General features: G+C 41.1%; 1 protein-coding gene across 5 annotated transcripts in view; it reads right to left on the bottom strand.

The window, feature by feature from the left end:
- The window catches only part of Adgrg2 (adhesion G protein-coupled receptor G2), a 117,878-nt gene extending 99,412 nt beyond the window's left edge, over positions 1-18,466 (bottom strand). For all 5 annotated transcript variants that reach the window (XM_059250469.1, XM_059250467.1, XM_059250468.1 and 2 more), the window contains exon 1: positions 18,390-18,466. The gene's annotated coding sequence lies outside the window, so the exon portion shown is untranslated. The remainder of the gene's footprint in view (positions 1-18,389) is intronic.
- Between the last annotated feature and the right edge of the window lie 2,606 nt (positions 18,467-21,072).

Genomic DNA, 21,072 nt, shown 5'->3' on the forward strand with positions numbered 1-21,072 from the left:
GTAATTTTTTTTCTAGTTCCATCCATTTGCTTTCACATTTCCTGATTTCATTGTTTTTAACAGCTGAGTAATATTCCATTGTGTAAATGTACCCCAAGGTGAAAATCACGCACACTAGAATTTGGAAAGTACCACTGTAGACAATATTATTTGTTAATTGTTTCTTCTGCATAGTAAGTACACAGAGGGAAGATGTCTCACACCAAAAACAAACAATGTTTTTGCTCACTTCTACCTGGTGGGTAAAAACAGATTTGCTGAAGAAAAAGTGTCAACTTCCTGACCTAGGTGTAATCATGACAAAAGAAGGCATACTTTAGTTTCTCAAAGTCTCCTTTATATATTTCTGTGATGGTTGGTTTGGATCGTCAGCTTTTTTATCCCCTCATTTTTCCTTTGTTCTTTTCCTTGGCAAACTTAGCAACTGTGCCATGTCTGAGTCATTCTAAAGCCACCCAGGTGATGAACCCATGCCTAAAGGTCTGCAGAACACACTCAACAGTGCCAGGAGTGGTTTTGTTTGTTTGTTGTTTTTGTTTGTTTTTCAAAAGGAATAAGGAGATGAAAAAACAGAAACCACAGTGAATTTTTAGGAAATGAAAAAGCAAACCAAATTTTCTCAAGATACTTAAAAATGATGTCTCAATATAGGTGGCTGTAATGGAATGAACAAGCATAGAAACAGATTCTTTGAAGGAAAAGAAAAGAAACAAAAACTTATGCTAAAACTTAAGTTATAAAGAAAAGTTTGAGTTGTTTGTGAATGTAGATGTATGTTATGTCCAAGGGTATCTACTAACCCTACATGAACTTAGAGAAGAAAAGTATTGACAACTGTGAAAAAATATATTGAAAGCATTCTTTTAGCCAGTGTCCTGGTAGAACATATGTGTTCACCAAAAGATATGTTAAAATGTCCCTAAAGTGCTATGTGTAAAAGACAACAAGTGGAGAATAACTAATGGCCTCTCACCAGCAGAAAGGATGAACTGTGGGAGGCAGCGGATGTCACACTCTACAGCAGTGAGGATGAGCTAACTACAACTACTCCTACAACTGCTCGGCATTGTGGAGGAATCTCATGGACAACATCTAGCTGAAGAAGTGAGAGCTCCCATCTAGTACCATGCACATGAAGTGTTAGGAAACCTGATGGGTGGAACCTATGGTCTTTGAGATAACGTACTGGTACTTGTCAAAGGAGCATTGGAGGACTTCCGAGAGCTGCTTATGCTCTGATTCTGTATCTGCAGGCTAGCAGCAAGGATGTGGCCAGTCTGTGAACCTTTTTCAAGCCATACAACTTATAATGTATATGATTTGTACTTCAATAAAGTTTAATTAAAATATGTATATATAGACTCCATCCACTTTCACAAATGAGACAAAAAAAGTCCCTAAATAATGTCCATGAAATGTTAATTGACACATTTGCCTACCTCACTACTAATGGTGCTGTGTAGGTGAGAAATATTATTTACATGAATAATAGACCCAGCTCTTGGCTCATTTATGAACTGTGACTATAACAAACATTCAGCTCCATTCAGAAAACCAGATCTTACTGCATCAAAGGTAATAGGTTCTTCAATTACCTTGAACATGTAATATATTCTGTCAAAAAATTAAACATCTAGACAACAAAAGCACCAGCTGAGTTCAATTGTACTGATTTTCCTGGAAGTTTTAGAACCATATAGAGCCATGTCTAGGAGTTTAAAAAAATGCAAAGCCCAGCTCAATGCTAGGTATACAATTCAGAAACTGAGTTAAACACTAATCTCTGGGTTCAGTCTCTAAAACCAGAAAACAAAAGCAAGATACATTGTTACTCTTCTAATCATGTCTAAAAGCAAAATCACTTTGGTATACAACCTCCCACTTTTCTTCTCTTTCTCCCCATGTCTTCAGACCTTGAATTTCAGGTACAGAAGCACGCACTCACAAACATCTTTGGTGCCCTTTCCCTAGATTCTATCACACACACACACACACACACACACACACACACACACACACACACACACACTTGCGTGTAATATCACTTGTGTTATTGCAGAGTTCATGCCACAATAAACGAGGATACTATAAGAACAGTGAAGAACATTAGTTCCTTCATCACCTTCTTCCTGCATCAGCATCCACATACAGGCCTATAGAAAGGCTTATTAGAGAGAGAGAGAGAGAGAGAGAGAGAGAGAGAGAGAGAGAGAGAGCAGGAGGGGGCTCTTGCCACCGAGTCAAGCCTCATGACCTGAGTTCAATCCCCAAATCCCCAGAGCTCATATGGTGTTGGAAGAGAGCTGACTCCCAAAGGGTGTCCTTTGAGCTCCACATACCTGCTGTAGTATGTGTGCTCCCATAAATAAATAAATGTAAGGAAAATTTACATGTTTGAGCCCAAAGTCAAGACATCAATTTGTTAAATTCTTGAGAACAGTTTTATGTTTAGGAGGGCCAAAAATAAATTAATAAATTAATTAAATGTAACAGTGGTGATCTCTGGCGAAATAATAATTCCCCTTTGTCTGGAAACTTTAATTAGGATCTTTACACATAAATCTATTAGATTCCTATCTTCACCAGCATCATCTAGACTAACCCCAGACATGTGGGGGTACAATGGCAAAAAGAGAACATTGAAGCTGGATATGGTAGTGCACATTTGTAAGCCCTGCCCTCACTTCAGGAGGCTGAGTAAAGAGGCCTGAGGTAAAGCCCTGGAGAAGGGGATGGGAGGGAGGGAGAGGGAAAGAGAGAATTTACTTCATAGTATTCATGTGCTGAAACTTATATTAGAGAGCTTAAATGTATGATTCAGTCATCAATATGTCTCAAATCTCTACTATCTGCCAAACACGACTGTGGACACTAAGGATAAAAGACAACAACAAAAAATCAATACAAGCAAAGAAACAAATGGACAGTAAAGTGCAGTACCGGGGATTAAAGTCAGGTAAGAACAAGAGTGACTTAGTGGCTATTTTAGGTCAGCTCCTCAAAGAGGTACTATTAAACTGATACCTGAGTGATGAACTGGCCGGAGATAGATGAAGGGGTTGTGCAAAGAGAGCATTCAAGGAGAACAGTTAATACAAAAGGCCCCACGGCAGCTTGATGTGCTCAAAGAGTCCAAAGGAGTGTGCTGGGAGGAAGGAAGAAAGGGGAAGAGAGAAGAAATAGGAGCAGCATGGCAAGGCATGGCAGAATGCAGTAATCTAGAAGTAAGTATATGACATGATCCGATTAGATCTTCTAGCTGCTGGGTGGATATTGGAAGCCCCCACAATCATCCAAGAAACAGATGGCAAAGTACAGTGATGGAGCAGGCAGAGAGAGAAATGGGAACATTTGGGATCGAATCAGATTTGTTGATGGGATGAACACAGGACGTGAATTTTGTGAGTCTGAAGTTCAAACAACTAAGCAGATGATGATGTGAAAGACTGACATGGGTCTTACGGAGACACAGCAGATTCTGCATGAGAATAGTAGAGAACAGATATTTTGTTTTGGAGGTGATAAGTTTAATGTGCCTAGTAGACATCCATGCAGGGTAAGTCTTGGGTGCTGAGAAAAATCATTTCCAGGAGTACTGGAACCTATAGAAAGTCACAAGATTGAATGAGGTCATTTCAAGGGAATGTTCTGAAAGACAAGGAAGTCCCCATATTTACAGAGTTGACAATCTCTGTAAGTTAAGCAGAGGAAAAGGGGACAAAAACAAAGAAAAACCAGACAAATGTAGGCTAATTGTGGCCAAAAGAAGTGTTTTAAAAGGGAAAGAAAGAAAAGGAGGTGGAGACTATTTTTTAACCGCTCTTCAAGATGCCTGCTAAAATACCAGGTAGGCTACCCACAGTCTTTCTCTCTCTCTCTCTCTCTCTCTCTCTCTCTCTCTCTCTCTCTCTCTCTCTCTCTCTCTCTTCTCTCTCTCCCCACTCAGAGCCAATCCCTAAGTCTCAGTCCCTAGTGCTGCAAAAGAACACCAGCTGCAGCCTCGGCCTCCCTTTCCCCTGCCCACATCCCCTGAGGATCACACAGACCACTCCCTCCTAACCTCCCTCCCTCATTCCTCACTGTATCCTAGCCTCCAACACCAACAGGCATTCCCTGTGAACACACCAGCAGGGCAGACAAACAGGGAACACACAGCCAACACACTCTCTGAAAATCCAGAGAGGAAACAAAAACCAAGAAACAAAACATTCACCCAACAAAGACAAATCCAGAAATCAGCAGGTAGACCTATAATCACTCCAAACACAGATACCTAGATGCCAGCAAATGAATACAATCAATAACACCCAGGGCAATATATCTCTACTACAGCCCAGCTTTCCTACCTGATAGAATAGCTGTTTACAACATGCCCTGAATATCGAAGCATAGCTGAAACACAAGAAAAAGACCTTAAAACCAACTATATGAAGACAATAGCGGTCCTTAAAGAGGAAATTAATAAATCCCTTACAGAAACCCAGGAAAATACAAACAAACACTTGGAGTAAATGAATAAATCCCTTAATGAAAGCCAGGCAAACACAAACAATTGAAGGAAACAAAATTGTTCACAACCTGAAAATGGAAATAGAAGGAATTAAGAAAACACAAACTGATGGAATTCTGGAAATGAAAAATTTAGGAATTCAAACAAGAACTACAGATGCAAGCTTCACCAACAGAATACAAGAGATGGAAGAGAGAATTTCAGGCATTGAAGACAAGATAGAAGAAATGTATACATCAGTCAAAGAAAATGTTAAATCTAAAAAGTTCCTGACAAAAATCATCCAGGAAATCTGGGACACTATGAAAAGACCAAACCTAAGAATAACAGGAATAGAGGAGGGAGAAGAATCCAAGCTCAAAGGCACAGAAAATATTTTCAACAAAATCATAGAAGAAAATTTTCCTAACCTAAAAAAAGAGATGTCTATAAGGTACAAGAAGCTTACAGAACACCAAATAGATTGGACCAGAAAAGAAAGTCCCCTCACCACATAATCAAAACACCGAACATACAAAACAAAGAAAGAAAATTAAAAGCTGCAAGGGAAAAACAGCAAGTGACATATAAAGGCAGACCTATTAGAATTACACCTGACTTCTCAATAGAGACTTTAAAAGTCAGAAGGGCCTGGACAAATGTCTTGCAGACTCTAAGAGACCACAGATGCCAGCCAAGTCTATTACACCCAGCAAAATTTTCAATAACCATAGATGGAGAAAATAAGATATTCCATGATAAAGTCAAATTTAAACAATATCTGTCTATAAATCCAGCCATACAGAAGGTGATGAAGGAAAACTCCAACTCAAGGAGGTTAACTACACCCATGAAAACACAGGAAATAAATAATCTCAGACCAGCAAAACAAAAAGAAGGGAAGCATGAATGCACGTGCGTGTGTGTACACACACACACACACACACACACACACACACACACATACACATACACCACTACCACCACCAACAACAACTACTACAGCAAATTAACAGGAATCAATAATCATTGGTTTGATAACTCTCAATGTCAATGGTCTCAATTCCCCAATAAAAAGACATAGACTAACAAAATGGATTTGAAAACAGAATCCCTCCTTCTGCTGCATCCAAGAAACCCCTCAACATCAAGGATAAACATTACTTCTGGGTAAAGGGTTGGAAAAAGATATTCCAAGCAAATAGACCTAAGAAACAAGCTAGTGTAGCCATTTTAATATCTAATAAAATAGACTTCAAACCAAAACTAATCAAAAGAGACAGGTAAGGAAGCTACATACCTATCAAAGAAAAAAGTCCACCAAGATGACTTTTCAATTCTTAATATCTATTCACCAAATACAAATGTACCAAAGTTTGTAAAAGAAACACTACTACAGCTTAAATCACATATTGACTCACATATAGTGATAGCAGGAAAAGACTTTCTGAACAGAATAAGCACAGGTACTAAGATCAACAACTAATCAAAGGGACCTCATGAAACTGAAAAGCTTCTGTAAGGCCAAGGACACCATCAATTGGACAAAGCATCAGTCTACAGAACGGGAAAAGATTTTTATCAATTCCACATCAGACAGATAGAAGACTAGTATCCAAAATATATAAAAGAACTCAAGAAACTAGATATCAAAAAAACAATAATCCAATTAAAAATGAGATATAGATCTAAACAGAGAATTCTCAATAAAAGAATCTCAAATGGCTGAGAAACATATGAAACACTCAACATCCTTAGTCATCAGGGAAATGCGAATCAAAACGACTTTGAGATTCCATCTTACACATGGCTAAGATAAAAAGCACAAGTGTCAGCTCATGCTGGTGAGGATATGGAGCAAGAGGAACATTCCTCCATTGCTGGTGGGAGTGCAAACTTGTACAGCCACTGTGGAGATCAATATGGCAGTTCCTCAGAAATTGGGAATCGATCTATCTGAAGAGCCAGCTATACCACTCTTGTGCATATATCCAAAAGATGCTCCATCCTACCACAAAGACACTTGCTTAACCATCTTCATTGCAGTTTTATTCATAATAGCCAGAACCTAGAAACAACCTAGGATGTCCCTCAACTGGAGAATGGATAAATAAAATGTAGTACATTTACACAATGGAGTATTACTCAGCTAATAAAAAAAATGACATCATGAAATTTGCAGCCAAATGGATGGAACCAGAAAAAATCATCCTGAGTGAGGTTACTCAGACCCAGAGAGACAAATATGATATGTTGCTGTGGGATGGTCTGTTTGGCAAATGTGTTGCTAATTAGTCAATAAATAAAACACTGATTGGCCATTGGCTAGGCAGGAAGTGTAGGCGGGACAAGGAGGAGAATAAAGCTGGGAAGTGGAAGGCTGAGTCAGAGAGACACTGCCAGCCGCCACGATGACAAACAGCATGTGAAGATGCCAGTAAGCCACGAGCCATGTGGCAAGGTATAGATTAATGGAAATGGATTAATTTAAGCTGTAAGAACAGTTAGCAAGAAGCCTGCCATGGCCATACAGTTTGTAACCAATATAAGTCTCTGTGTTTACTTGGTCGGGTCTGAGAGGCTGTGGGACTGGCAGGTGAGAAAGATTTGTCCTGACTGTGGGCCAGGCAGGAAAACTCAAGCTACAATATGTATTCACTTATAAGTGGCTATTAGACATTAAGTAAATGATAACCAAGTTATAACCCATAGACCCAGAGAGGTTAGGTAAAGAGGAGGAATCTAGGAGGAATGCATAGATCTCCCTGGGAGGGGGAAATAGATTTTTTGGGTAGACTAAGGGTAGATGGGGAAGGGAGCAGAATGGATAGGGTGGTGGGGAGATAGAAAGGAGGGAGGGAGTGCCAGGAGAGATGGCTGGAATTATGGAGCATTTGGGGGAATGGTATGGAAACCTAGTGCAGTGGAAACTTCCTGGAAATCTATGGTGATCCTAATGAGGACTCCTAGTAATGGGAGATATGGAATCTCAACTGGCCATCTCTTGTAGCCAGGCAAGGCTTCCAAAGGAGGGACTGGGTTGCATTCATTTGAGTTGCTGGCCAAAAAGGTCCCATGGAAATCCCCAAACAATCTAGGCTGTTGATAAGACAATAAGTTGCTCTCTGCAAACAGTGGGGCCCCATTGTGGAGGACAACACCCACACAACTTATTGAACATGAAGAAGTAGAGCTGGTGCCTACATTGGGCCTTGACCCTACATTCTAGTCTCTTTGGCATGGGAAGGTATGCTGCAGGCTTCCAAAAGAGAAATATAAACACGAATCCAGCCACAAAACCTTTGACCTACAATCTGTTCTGCCTGCAAGATGTGCTGGGGCAATGGTGGCACAGAACTTGTGGGAGTAGCCAAGCAACCTCTAATTTGACTTAGGACCCATTCCATGAGAAGGAACCCATACTCAACACTGGGTAACCAAGAACCAGAGACTAGATATCCCAGAGGCCTCAGGTTAAACCAAATACTATTAGTCTAAAAAAAGTATCAATAAGATGACTGCCAATGATATTCTGCTATGCTCATAGATTGGTACCTTACCCAGTCATCATCAGAGAAACTTCTTCTGGCAGCAGATGGGAACAGATGCAGAGACCCATAGCCAGATGTTATTTGGCAAAAGTCTAAATGTGAGGTGTTCATCAAATTCCTCCTCTCAGAGCTCAGGAAATCCCAAAGAAGAAGAGGCAAAAAGATTATAAGAGCCAAAGAGGATAGAGAACATCAGGAGAACAAGGCCCTCTGAATCAATTAAGCAAGGCGCATATGAACTCACAGAGACTGTAGCAGCAAACACAGGGCCTATATGGGTCTACATCAGGTCCTTTGTGTATATATTATTAATGGGTAATGTTGCACTGTATGCTGTGAATGGGTTGCTCTTATTTGTTGATAAATAAAATGCTGATTGGCCAGTAGCCAGGCAGGAAGTATAGGCAGGATAAGCAGACAAGGAGAATTCTGGGAAGAAGGCTGAATGAGGAGACGCCAGCCTGCCATCCAGGGAGTAGCATGTAATGGCATACAGGTAAAGTCACACAACACATGGTGACAGTTAACAAAAATGGGCTGAGTTTAAGTGTAAGAGCTAGTCAGTGGTAGGCCTGAGCTAATGGCCAAACAGTTTTAATATAAGCCTCTGTATGTTTACTTGGGTCTAAGTGGCTGCGGAACCAGGAAAACTTCAGCCACATTTTATAGCTATTAGCTTTGTATTTTTATGGGGCTTGTGACTGTGTGAATGGGTGGGTCTCTGACTCTTGTGCTTGCTCTTTTCCTTCTGTTGGGTTGCCATGTCCAACTATAGTATGAAAGTGTTTGCTTCATATTATTGTATTTTATTTTGTTGTTTTTGTTTTATCTCTTAGAAGCCTGTTCTTTTCTAATGAGAGACAGAAAGGTAGAGGATCTAGAGGGGAGGGGAGGGGAGGGGAGAAGAAACTGGGAGGAATAGAGAGAGGGGAAACTATAACCAGGATATATTGTATGATAAAAGATTCTTTTTTCAATAAAAAAATGAAAAAATGAGAAATGCTCTTTAATGTCAAGCATGGTAAGTTGGGGAAGTAATGGCTGTACTTGGCAATATGGAGTTTATCAGGGACTGGGGATAGCCTCTAACCCCAACTGTATCACATGAGGAGAAAATATAGAGCAATTTGGTATAAGCATCCTTTGAAGAATTCCTCTAAGAAGTGATCAGATGGAGGGGAGATGTGGAGCTATGGGAGAGAGTAGATATTAGAACATAAGTATAAGCTTATAGAAATGGTCCAGAAAAAGGGTTCATTAAAGAAAGAATTAAACAGAACAAAGAACGAAGTTTGAGGACTGGGGATATAGCTCAGTAGTAGAATATTTACCTACCATATATAAAGCACGAAGTTCAACCCCCAGTATTAGAAAAAAAAATAAGTCCATCACAATTGGGCAACCAAAGTAAGCATGTATGTTAATAAATTATAAACCATTAAAACATAAGAATTCATGAGTTTCTATCAATAATAAATAAATGAATATATAAATAAATAAATAGGGGAGACAGTATGGCTCTTGCCTAGACCAGCTAGAGTTAGAAAAAAAATCATTATTTTCTACCATCACATTAAAGATTGATCACGCAAAAATCATCACTAAAGCTAGAGGGAAGTATTAATGAGGAGCAGAACATTTGTGTCTTTCCAAAGCTTGTTCATTTTAAAGGAAAATACAGTAACTGCAGCTATCCAGTGAGGAAATTATACAATACCTTCACTGGGTGGTCACAATTATCGTCACCAATAAAGAGGAGATAAGCAACATGAGTCTCCAAGATGCCATGCTCTAAGAAGGACACATCATCTTCTGTGCAATATTCTGGCCCCAAATGTACAACCTATGTCTGATGACAAGACACACTAGATAAGCACAAATAAGGGGTACTTTATCTCTAAAAAGATGGAGCTAGGGAGATAGCTCAATTAGTAGAGTGCTTGCCTAGCATGCACAAATCCCTGGGCTCAATCCTTAGTTAGACCAGGTCTGTTGGAGGCACACTCCTATAATCTCAACACTTGGGGGGTGAAGACAGGAGGGTGAGAAGTTCAAATTTATCTTTAGCAACATCAGGAATTCTAGGCCAGGCAGACATGCATGGGACCCATAAACAAGCAAATAATTAAATGAGAGGGAGTGGTCTCTGTATTCATCATAAGTATCATTGTCCTTCAAAAGATTGATGTGATGGCACACACCTTTACTTACAGCACTTGGGAGGCAGATCTCTATGAGTTCCAGGCCAGCCAGATCTACCATGTCTTTCGAAAAGAGAGAAAGAGAGGAGGAGATGGAGGGAGGGAAAGAGGGAGAGAGGGATAAAGAAAAAAGAAAGACTGCAAAAATAACCCAGACTAAAAATTACTAAGAGGCAGGACAAGTAAATGAAATAGCAGTCCTAAATTGAATCTTGTACTAGAAGAAAGAGGTGCTGCGTAGGACTTTATCAAGTCTATCGTCAAAATTGAAATAGAAATAGTAGATTAGATAATACTATCTTATCAGTGTTAAACTTACTGAATCGATAGCTGCACTGTGGCGATGTAAGAGAATACTCTTATTATTAGGAAAGTCACAATTAAGTATTTGGGAGTAAAGGGCCATGGAGTCTGTAACTGATTTTCTAGTGATTCAGAAATAAATGTATGTGCTTATGCAGATACTTATCTGGATTTTTAAAAAGCTAACATTTTACCATATTTCCCTTATCTTTTGCATTCTTAACTTTGCACATACATTTATTTCTGAACCACTAGACAATCAATTACAGACTCCATGGCCCTTTACTCCCAAATACTTAAGTGTGAGTGCCCCCCGGCAGTGGGATCAGGATCCATCCCTGGTGCATGAGCTGGCTTTTTAGAGCACATTACCTATGATAGGACACCTTGCTCAGCCTTGATGCAGGGGGAGGGGCTTATACCTGCCTATACTAAATGGACCAGGCTCTGCTGACTCCCATGGGAGGCCTTACCTTTTTGGAGAAGGGAATGGGGGTGGGGGTTTAGGGGGAAAGCAGGAGGGACAGGAGGAGGGAAGAGAAGGGGATCTGTGGTTGGTATGTAAAATGAATAAACAATTTCTTTAAAAATCCGGATAAAGGGTACATTGGCATTCTTTCTCCTGTTTTCCAGAGCCCAGAAAAGACTGTGACACAACAGTGGCATCTCATTCACAGTTTCACAGTAATGGTGGGGAGTGCTGTGAGTATTTCTACAAATATGAGCGTGTTGGAAGTTTGGATGGTGCAGATATGAAGAGATTCCTATCTACTGAGCTCAAGACAAGTGCAAAGAAAACAAAAGAAAGTGTAAAACAGTTCTTCTGGAGCACTAGAAAGCAAAGCCAATGCACAGAAGGATTGCTAGGCAATGCTGGGGATGCATGGAGGTCTGCTAAGGTTAAAACTGGCCCCAGATATTGCTGTTTAATTTTTAAACTCCTCACATGATTCTAACAGACAGACAGCTTTCAGAAGCACTGTGCCAAGGTGAAGTTTCTCTACCCCAGCACATTCTTTATGGGGAGTAACCTGTGCATTATATGATGTGCAGCAGCAGCTCTGGCCTCTACCTACTAGGTGCCACTTAGGACAACAAAAATGTCTCCAGACATTGCAAGAAATCACTCCATGTTGAGAATCAATATGCTAAGAGAGCAAAAGCCATAACTATAAATACATAAAGGCCAGGGATGTTTCTCTTTACATCATGGGTTCCAGGGATTGAACTCAGGTCATCAGGCTTGCCTACCAAGCACCCTTGTTTACTGAGAACTCTTGCTTCTGCTAGGAGCGTTGTTAAGTACATGGGCTTCAGAATCAAAACTCAGATCTACTACTTGTCTTCTGTATGACCATAGACAAGGGACTGAATTTCTCTGGGCCTCAGTTTTCTCTTCTGTAAAGTAATAAGATTCTTGCCTCAGGTGGCTGGGAGGATTAAATAAAGTCATACAAACAAAGCAGAAAGAGTGTGCCTACTGGGCAAGTAGCAGCTACCAGCCATCACTGTTACTATTGCAGAGTCGAAAATGTAGTGGCTACCAGAGGGGTGTCTGCTAGTTAATCAACTGCTTCCCCTAGACTGGTTCTCAACCTTCCTAATGCTGCAACACTTTAACACAGTTCTTCATGTTGTGGTGACCCCCAACCATAACATTATTTCGTTACTGCTTCATGACTGTAATTTGACTACTGTTATGAATCATAATATAAACATCTGATATGCAGGATATCTGATATGCAACCCCCACAGGAATCGTGACCCTTAAGTTGAGAACCACTGACCCAGAGGATACTCAACACTTAATCTAAAGAAAATTCCACACTAACCCTGCTCAGAAGGGTATAGTATATTGAGTTCCTCTTAGAATCCATATCTTCTTTCTTATAGAGCCTAGGCATGATTCTAAACATTTGTGTTGTCATTCAACATTCAACATATTTTATGAGTACCTCCTATGACCCATTAGTATTCTAGATCTTGACAAAAGTGACAAAAATATACAAATTTCTTGCCCTTTTGGAACTTACATTTTATCAAGGGGAAAAGTGTGGAATCAGTAGACAAACTGATTTAAAAATAGAGTTACAGGTAATAAATAGTGTTATCACTTTGATCCAAAGTGGGATAAGAGCAGGAATCTCTCCAGAATTAGGTGAGACTGATGTTTAGAAGGAGGGTTTGAGAGGACTCTAGTGAAACCAGGAAACAAGCTACAGGACTATCTGGTAAAATGGTGCTCCAGGCAGGAAGCAGAGCATGAGCAAAGGCTGGCAGGCAAATATGTGGTTTAGATGAGAAACAGTGTGGTGGCCAGTGTGCTTGCAGAAGTGTAAGAAGAGAATAGATAAAGGAGACTACAGTGGGCCCCTAGAGATTGATCTTAACTGTGGTAAGAAGTCACAAGAGAGTTTTGTGCTATGGAATTATAAGACTGCCTTTACTGACTAGTCTGTGGGGTCAAGACTAAACTCTGGTTTAGTTACATGATATTTAGAGAAAGAAAAATGGGTAGTTGTCTCTGGATATCTCACTTTGTATCACAGCACGAGTTAATAGAAAAATGAATGTGTCTTGGATACAAACCAGAAGAACCCAGTGAACTAAAAAAAGATTTAAATTACATTTTAAAAATTATTTATTATTATTTTGTGTGTGTTTCTGTGTGTGATGTGTGTGTATGAGGGGGGAGAGTGGGGGGAGAAGAAGAAGGAGGAAAGGGAGAGAGGGGGAAAGAGGGAGAAGGAGGAAGAGGGAAGGAGGAGGGAGGGAGGGAGAGAGAACCAGTGCATTCACATGTACAATGGCAGGCATGTATAGGTCAGAGGATAACTGCCTGGAATGGGTGCTCTCCTTCCACTGTGGGTTCCAGGAATTAGATTCACATCATCAGGCTTGCATGGCAATTACCCTTACTTGCTGAGAAATCTCACTGGCCCCCAATAAAGCAGTACTTCACAAACTGTGCCAGGAAATTATATGAGAGCATGATCAAACCAACTTAGAAGATCACAATCATGTTGAAATGATAGAGGACAGATGGGAGAGAATGGAAAATAATCAGAATATAATGCATACACTTTGAAAGATTTTGTTTCAATTATATACAGATATACTTGAATAGGAGTTGAATATAAAATACATTTTCACTGAAAATAGTGGCTAGGAAAGTTTGAAAAATACCACAAAGCTATTGTGTTCATACACATATACGGTTAAAACAGCCCCTTTACCTCCTCCCTCCCACACTGTCCCCAGGATACATCCATGAGAACATTATTAAAATTCTCCATGGATGAGTTCTTCATAATCTGTCTAAATAAAGCCATTTGCTTTAATTCTATATGAACTTCTCCAAGAAAATCAATATTGAACCCACAAAGCCAGAAAGACGAACTGGGCACAATCCTGTTAGGTTTTCAGTGAATAAAATAATTCCAATCACTACAATAAAATTTCAAATTAAACTTCAGACTTTAAACAAGCTAAAAATGTTAAGGAATGTTTCAAAGATAAGAGTAGCCACTAGAACTTTACAACAAAATAGAACTTTTAGAAGAGTTCCTACTCAAGTCAGACACTGCTACTCAACGTTATTCTAGAAGGAAGCCAGGCCACTAAGAAAAAATAGAATGAGGTAAAAAATATTAAGAGTGGATCCCTTAATTATTGCCATTCAAAGACAATTTGATGGTGTACCTTGAAAAGTCTAGAAAAAGCAACTGAAAAACTATCAAATGATTACATTTCAGCAAGATGGCTTGAATGTAAGAAAATCCCTATAAAAATTAAATAGCTTTCATACTCAATGGTGTAGAAATCAAAAGATGAAACAGGGCTGGAGGGGAGCACAGGCACAATTTCTAAAAGCAACAGATATTACATACCAAAAAGCAATCTAGAAATTGACCTTTAAAATGCACAAGACAGTTCAGGCTATTGCGCAGTTAGTAGAGTGTTTGCATAGCATGTGAGAACCTGGGTTCTGTTCTTAGCACCATTATAAGGTCAGTTTAGTGACTTATGCTTGTAATCTCAGCACTTGGGAGGTGGAGGCACTGATATCAGAACTTCAAGATCATACACAGCTACATACTGAGTTCAAGTTTGAAGCTAGTCTTGGATACATGAGACTCGGTCTCATAAAAAAAATTAAGAGGCCTACAGTATAGTATTAGTATAAGAGAGTCACATCAATAAATGGAACACAATAGAGAAATTAAAATAAATACACATATGTAGTCCATTTCTAACAAAGGAGTCAAGAAGTTATCACAGAGAGGGAGGAGAGTCTTTTTAACTAAAGATGTTTCAACGGAATATTTATTTGTAAAAAGCAAACCTTAACTATCATTTTATATAAAATTAGCAATGAAGTCATACACGTGTGTGTGTGTGTGTTGAATTAATGACTAGAAAAGATACAGTGATGTACTCAAAACATAACATAAATAAAATAAGATGATATGACCCAGCTGTTTCTCTGAAAGACAAAACCAAACCAAACCAGGGGCAACAGCAAGCCCATATAATTAGTAACGACTTGAGATAGTGGTGCCTTCAATGTACAATTAAAAAACAAACATGAGCAAAACCATTTACAAATAAAGTAAACCAATAATACCAAGAGCCAAGCATCTGGGCTTCTCATTCATCAATGGCAGGAAGGAAAACAGAACAGCACAAGTTGAGGAGGAAAGTAAATGACAGAGCACTCACTTAGCATGTGTGAGGCCCTAAGTCCAATCCCAAGTACTACAAAACGAACAAACGAACAAACAAACTGCTATAACCACTCTAGAAAAGTTAGACAGGTTCTTAAAGTTAGCTTACCATTCAAAACAGCAACCTTACTTTCAAATACTAAACCAAGTGAAATGAAAATGTATATTCACACAAAATGCTATCTATGAATGTTTATATTGCCTTTATTCATAACCATCAAGAGTTGATGAGTGGATAAGAACAAATAATGGGAATACTCACTAACATAGATAAAATCTCAAATACATTGCCTTAGGTAACAGAAGTTAGACTCAGAAGGCTATATAGTATATGATTTCATTCATGGACCAGTATGGAAGACAAAATTATAGGGACTGAAAGTTGTGGGAGAGGTTGAATACAAAGAATCTATAGGGAAGTTTTGGGGCTAATGGAGTTCTATATTTAGATGGTAGTTACATGACTATATGTGTTTTTAGAATTTTACACTAAAAAGAGGATTTTTTTGTAAATAAGTTACACTTAAATTTAAAAAACACAAAGTAGACTCAAGAATTAAACAGATTTATAAAGTGGAAGTGTTCACCAGAATCTTTTAGGGGATTTATTTTATGATTTTTCCCCCAAATGTTCCAACTACACCACCTCCCACCATGCCCCAGAGGTTAAGTTCCACACAGATTAAAGAATTATGTGTCTTTGAAAGCATAAACATAAAAAAAAACTTGTTCTTGACATAGGTACCTTTCCCAGGCTTTTACTGAGGGCAGACATATGTGGTGATATCCCCCACCTCCCTGAGTCCCTAGAATAACTGAACCAGCCATGGAAAATCAGCTTCTTTGCTGGCTTTCCATAACACCTGAGCAAACTTACTTTGCCATTTCTGGAAGACACCTCATGGTACCAAAAACAGTGGATTTCCTGGCCAAACCCACCAATGAAATTCCATTTCTCCAATTTTTTCTCCCTCTGCTAAGCAGACCCATATCCATAATTAGTAGCATTTTTTTTTCTTTTCTGTATTTCTAACATTTTTTTCTCCTGAAAAAATACACACACCTTCAGTTTGCGGGGGAGAGGGGGAGGTTGGGGCAAGAATGACTCACACACGGAACACTGATGCTGACCCTACGTTTGCTCAATGCCTTGCAGTAGCTAAACTGTCTTAGCTCCACTGAATGAAGGTCACCTTGCAGGGATGGGGGAATGATAAAAGCAGAAGGGAATCCGATCAGGGCTGGCATGGTGCTGAGCCCACGGAAAACAATATCCCTGAAGAGCTACAAAATTTGGGCCACTTTTATCTTCCAGCTTTGTGGTTGACCCATACAAGCAGCCAAAGGAAGCGATGTCCAGTTCATTCTAGAGCTCACCTAAGCAAAATTTTATGAGCCACTAAAGACTCCCCAAATAATTTGGAAACAGCACACACTTTTTCAGTTGACTTCAAGATTATTTTGACACCACACTTAATTGTACCATGTACTAACAAACTCTTTTTTGTTTGTTTGTTTGTTTGTTTGTTTGAGACGGGATCTCACATAGCCAAAGCTGGCCGGCCTTACCTACACTACATAGCCAAAGATGACCTTGAACTCCTGATCCTCCTGCCTCTACTTCCCCTGAGCTGGGATTATAGATAGACACCACCATGTCCAGCCATAATCAAGTTCCTTTAAAAATAACGATGCTCTTGATGCATTGTTACTAATTAATATTAACAACAAACAAATGCAACAAATTCTGCCATACCATGCATGACTAGGGGTCCATACTCATAATTTACTAAAGCTAGCCAAAGAGACGTTCAGAAAAATCAGAATAACTGCAGAAGCTAACCTAATAATTATTTTCTCATCATCACCCACCAGTTTGAACCTTAATCAGACACAGCTCCACTAAGAGACAGGATCTACTACATAATTTGTGGAGCCCAGAACAAAATAAAAATTGGAGATCTTTTGTTTAAAAAAAAATGTGAAGCGTCATCATGGCATTAAACCAAGTGCAGGTAGCAAGCCCTTGAAGGTGGGGAGGCTTTGTTATTGGAACCTCTCGCTGGCTAGAAAGTTGGTAAGAAAAGTAGAACATTTCACTATTAGTCTAGTAGCAATTGATTAACCTTTTTCATAGCGTGTGTGTGATTTAAGAGATGGGATTGGGAAGTCTTAGGATTTTTGTCTTGTCTCCTCGCCTCCCATTTTTGCTTCAGCTTTTCAGCCTGTTGGACAAAAAGCAGTTCTGTAGAGCCTGCCACAGAGTGTGGTCCATAAGCTACAGTACCTACCATCTGAGAGCTTGGACAGAAATGCAGACTCTTGGGTCCCACCCCAGACCTACTGAATCAGAATCTCCTTTTTAAAAGCTCCCCGGGGGATTCATACATTTGTGCCAGGCCAGACTAGAAGTGTTCCCGTACAAGCAGCCAAGGGACACTTTGGTGTCATGCTTCCTGTGTCTCATGTGAGGCGGGTCAGCTCTCTTTCTCCCTCTCACTTTGTATATTGTTCTGGAGTTTTGAAACCCAAGCTCCAGTGGAAACATCCCAAGACCACTAGCCTCTTTTCAGCTGATAACCATCCCTTGGTTCTGAGATGCTGGTCCATCCCCTTGTACCTGGGGCCACCTGTTCTGGGCCCTGCCTGCTGGTGTTGTGCCCAGCCATCCTGGGTCCTAGGCGCATCTACATTCCTTCAGTATCTTCGCACCCACTTGCCAGACATGGTAAACCGTGTCCCAGGAAGTCCTGTGTCAGCAGATCGCCCTCCGGAGTAAGGTTCATGGCTTCTTTGCCCAGAGGTGTGGGGAGGGTCTGAGATCATTTAAAGCTTTGCGATTTGCAGGTTTCTCCCCCGTCCCGGGGAGAGGGGGATAGCTTCGCCCTTTTCCTACCACATGCACTTTCCCACTCTGGGACCGCTGGGCTCCATGCTTTGCCTCTGCCTTTCAAGACGGCCCCAAGAGCTCCAGCTCAGAGCCGCCAACCCAGTGAACAACACGGTCACCCTCCGGGTCATCGAGCCCACCGGGGCCCATCGCCCGTTGTTGGCTCAGCAGCTTAGGTCTTAGGACCCCTCGAGGTTCAGATCCCTTTTCTCGGCGCCACACACTTACCTGTGGGTCTCCGCGACAGGCTGGCTGCTGGCGCCCTCGCGCCCTCCTTTTCCCCTTTCCGTCGGGCTGCGTCCCTCCTCCTCCCTCCCGCGGGCCGGGCGCCGCCCCCGCCGCTCCCGGACCACTCGCCCGCCCGCTCTGCAGCTGCCCGGCCCGGCGTGGCGCGGCGGGCGCCCGGCGGCGTGGCGGGGCTGGGCGTGGAGGTGGGGAGCGGGCGGGGCGCCTACACCGGGAAGCAGCCCCGCGAGGAGCTTCAGCCTCGGTGGTGGGGAACCCCTGGGATGCTGGGCGGCCGGGTGCACTTCCCCACTCCAGTCTCCACCCAGCGGCTTACCTTTAAGGGGCTCCTTGATCCCCAAAGGCCTGGTCCCGCTACTTTGAGTGCCACAGGCTCAGGATAGGTGGGAACCCTAGTCCTTTGCCAGAATATTCCTGAATGCAGAAACCAGACCTCCCCAGAGGGGCGGGGTGGGGATTGGAGACACTGGTAAAAGAGAAACATATTGGGTAAGGACTGGGCTGTGATTTCTGAAAGAAGCTACGTAGTTCAAAGTTCATGTAGTTCACTGGGAAGCTAGAAACTAGGGGTCCTCATCGTTCCTCTGCCTGCTGGGGGAGGGGGCAACACTGTGGGCAGGGTGGCACTATAGGATATTGCCTTGGCTCCCTGTACCTTTTCCCACTGTCAGCATCTCCACCTTCATAGAATAAAAACTAAACCTGGAAAACACAGATCACTTAAACAACTTGTCAAAGTACCCTCATTTAACAGATGGAATTCTGGAGCATGGCTTCCACAGTATTGAATCTTAGGTAGAGACCAGGAGAAAATAGAAGCCCTCTAAATCTCCTTTCTGGCTCCTTGAGTCAAGGAATGCCTATAGCTGCAAAGTGCTTTACGATATGAAAACACAGCTCTGCTTTCTTAAAACTTGCAGGAGAATATAGCATTCTTTTCTTTATGACTCAAATTGGATTTTGAATTGTATTCACAATTCTGGAGATGTGATATTTACAAAAGGCAGATCCGCCGAGCAGAGAGGCTCACTCTGCCATATTAGCCACATTGGAGCTCCAGGGATATATTCCACCTGGCAGGAGGGGTTGAATTTGTTTTGCAAACACCAAGTTATTAATGCTCACAACATTCTAGCTGGAGAAATGAATGGGTAATGTTTTCAGACAGACTTTTGAGTGGTTGGATTAAGGGGGAGTTGATTGAGAGCAGGAAGCTCATCCAGGTTACATAACAGGCTAAAAGTTGTAGCTGGAGGGAGGTAGTGTATTTAATGAACAGATTGTCATTCCAAAGGGTTAAATTGGTTCTGTTTGGTTTACATGTTTGCCTTATTCTAAAACAGACTTCATACTGCATAGACCCACAAGAATTCTCATACAAAGCTAGTGGGGATGTAAATTGCTTCTAGCACTTTGGAACTCTGGCAGAGTATATCCAAACTGAGTACCACTATTGCATGATGAGCAATTCCCCTTCTAGATGCAGCCACGACAGAAACGGGTTCTATGTTTACCAAAGAAGATGAGCTGGGATACCACACTACTGTGTTTATGCTAATTAGAAAATGCCCAAATGCTCGTTGGCCCAGCCTGGTAATATAATCCCAGCTATTCTGGAAACAGAGGCAGGGGGATGGCAAATTCAAGGGAAGTATGAGCTACGGAGTAAGTTCAAGGCCAGTCTGGGCAATTTAGTGAGAGCCTCCTCCAAAGAAAAAGTAAAAGGAGGGCTGAAGATATGGCCTAGCGGCATTGGCACTTGCCTCTAGCATCTGTGAGGACCTAAATTCAATCCCTCCACTGAAAAAAGAAGGGGGACTGAAATGTGGTGAAGGTGGTGATGGCATTGCCACAAACCAGGATACCAAGCTACCAATGAGAATGTATGAAGCACTGCTGTGCTGAGCATGGCTGGAACTCATGAAGAACGAGAGTGAAGGGAGGCAAACAGTCGTAAATGTTGATTCTGTCTCAATAACGACTAGAACAGGCAGCACTAACACGTACTGTAGGCAGGCTAGTGGTCACTAGTGAACTGGAGGAGAGTTTCCGGCACAGATAAGAAGGGTTGGCAGGGTTCAGATACTGATCTTGACCTGGGTGCTGGTCACATGGATTTACTTGTTACATTTGTGAAAACTCATTGAACTGCTCACCTGTGGTATGAACACTCACTGGATACAGGTCTCACTTCAATAAAAAGTTAAAATATGGGTTTCTCATATTAAAAATTGTTTATATTGTTAAAAGAAATATACCAAAATAAGTATGCTTTCCCTTTAAACAAATTGCTATGAAAAAAAAAACACTTAAAGGAAATATGCCTCAAAAACAAACATGAGTCAGTCCTTACCCTAAAATTAAAAATTCACATTTTGATCCACTTCCAGCCACTTGCATTCTCTTCCTGACTCACAGATCAACGTAATTTTGACAGCACCTAAAGAAGAGGAAAATGGCTAGGACCCGACGCCTCCAGTCAGAGGCAGAGAGCTCTCTGTCCTTCCCAGGAAGCAGTTCTGACTACCTGCCTCCTACTCAGCTACTGTCTGATAACATAAAGGAAGACTGTGGGTGGTCAAGATTCCTGGTTAAATATTTATCCAAAGTAACCAGAGAGGGGGTAACTTTGGCCTTTACCCAACAGATTCTTTGAGCTGGTGGC

The sequence above is a fragment of the Peromyscus eremicus genome, chromosome X, assembly GCF_949786415.1.
Source record: "Peromyscus eremicus chromosome X, PerEre_H2_v1, whole genome shotgun sequence".
Classification (NCBI taxonomy): domain Eukaryota; kingdom Metazoa; phylum Chordata; class Mammalia; order Rodentia; family Cricetidae; genus Peromyscus; species Peromyscus eremicus.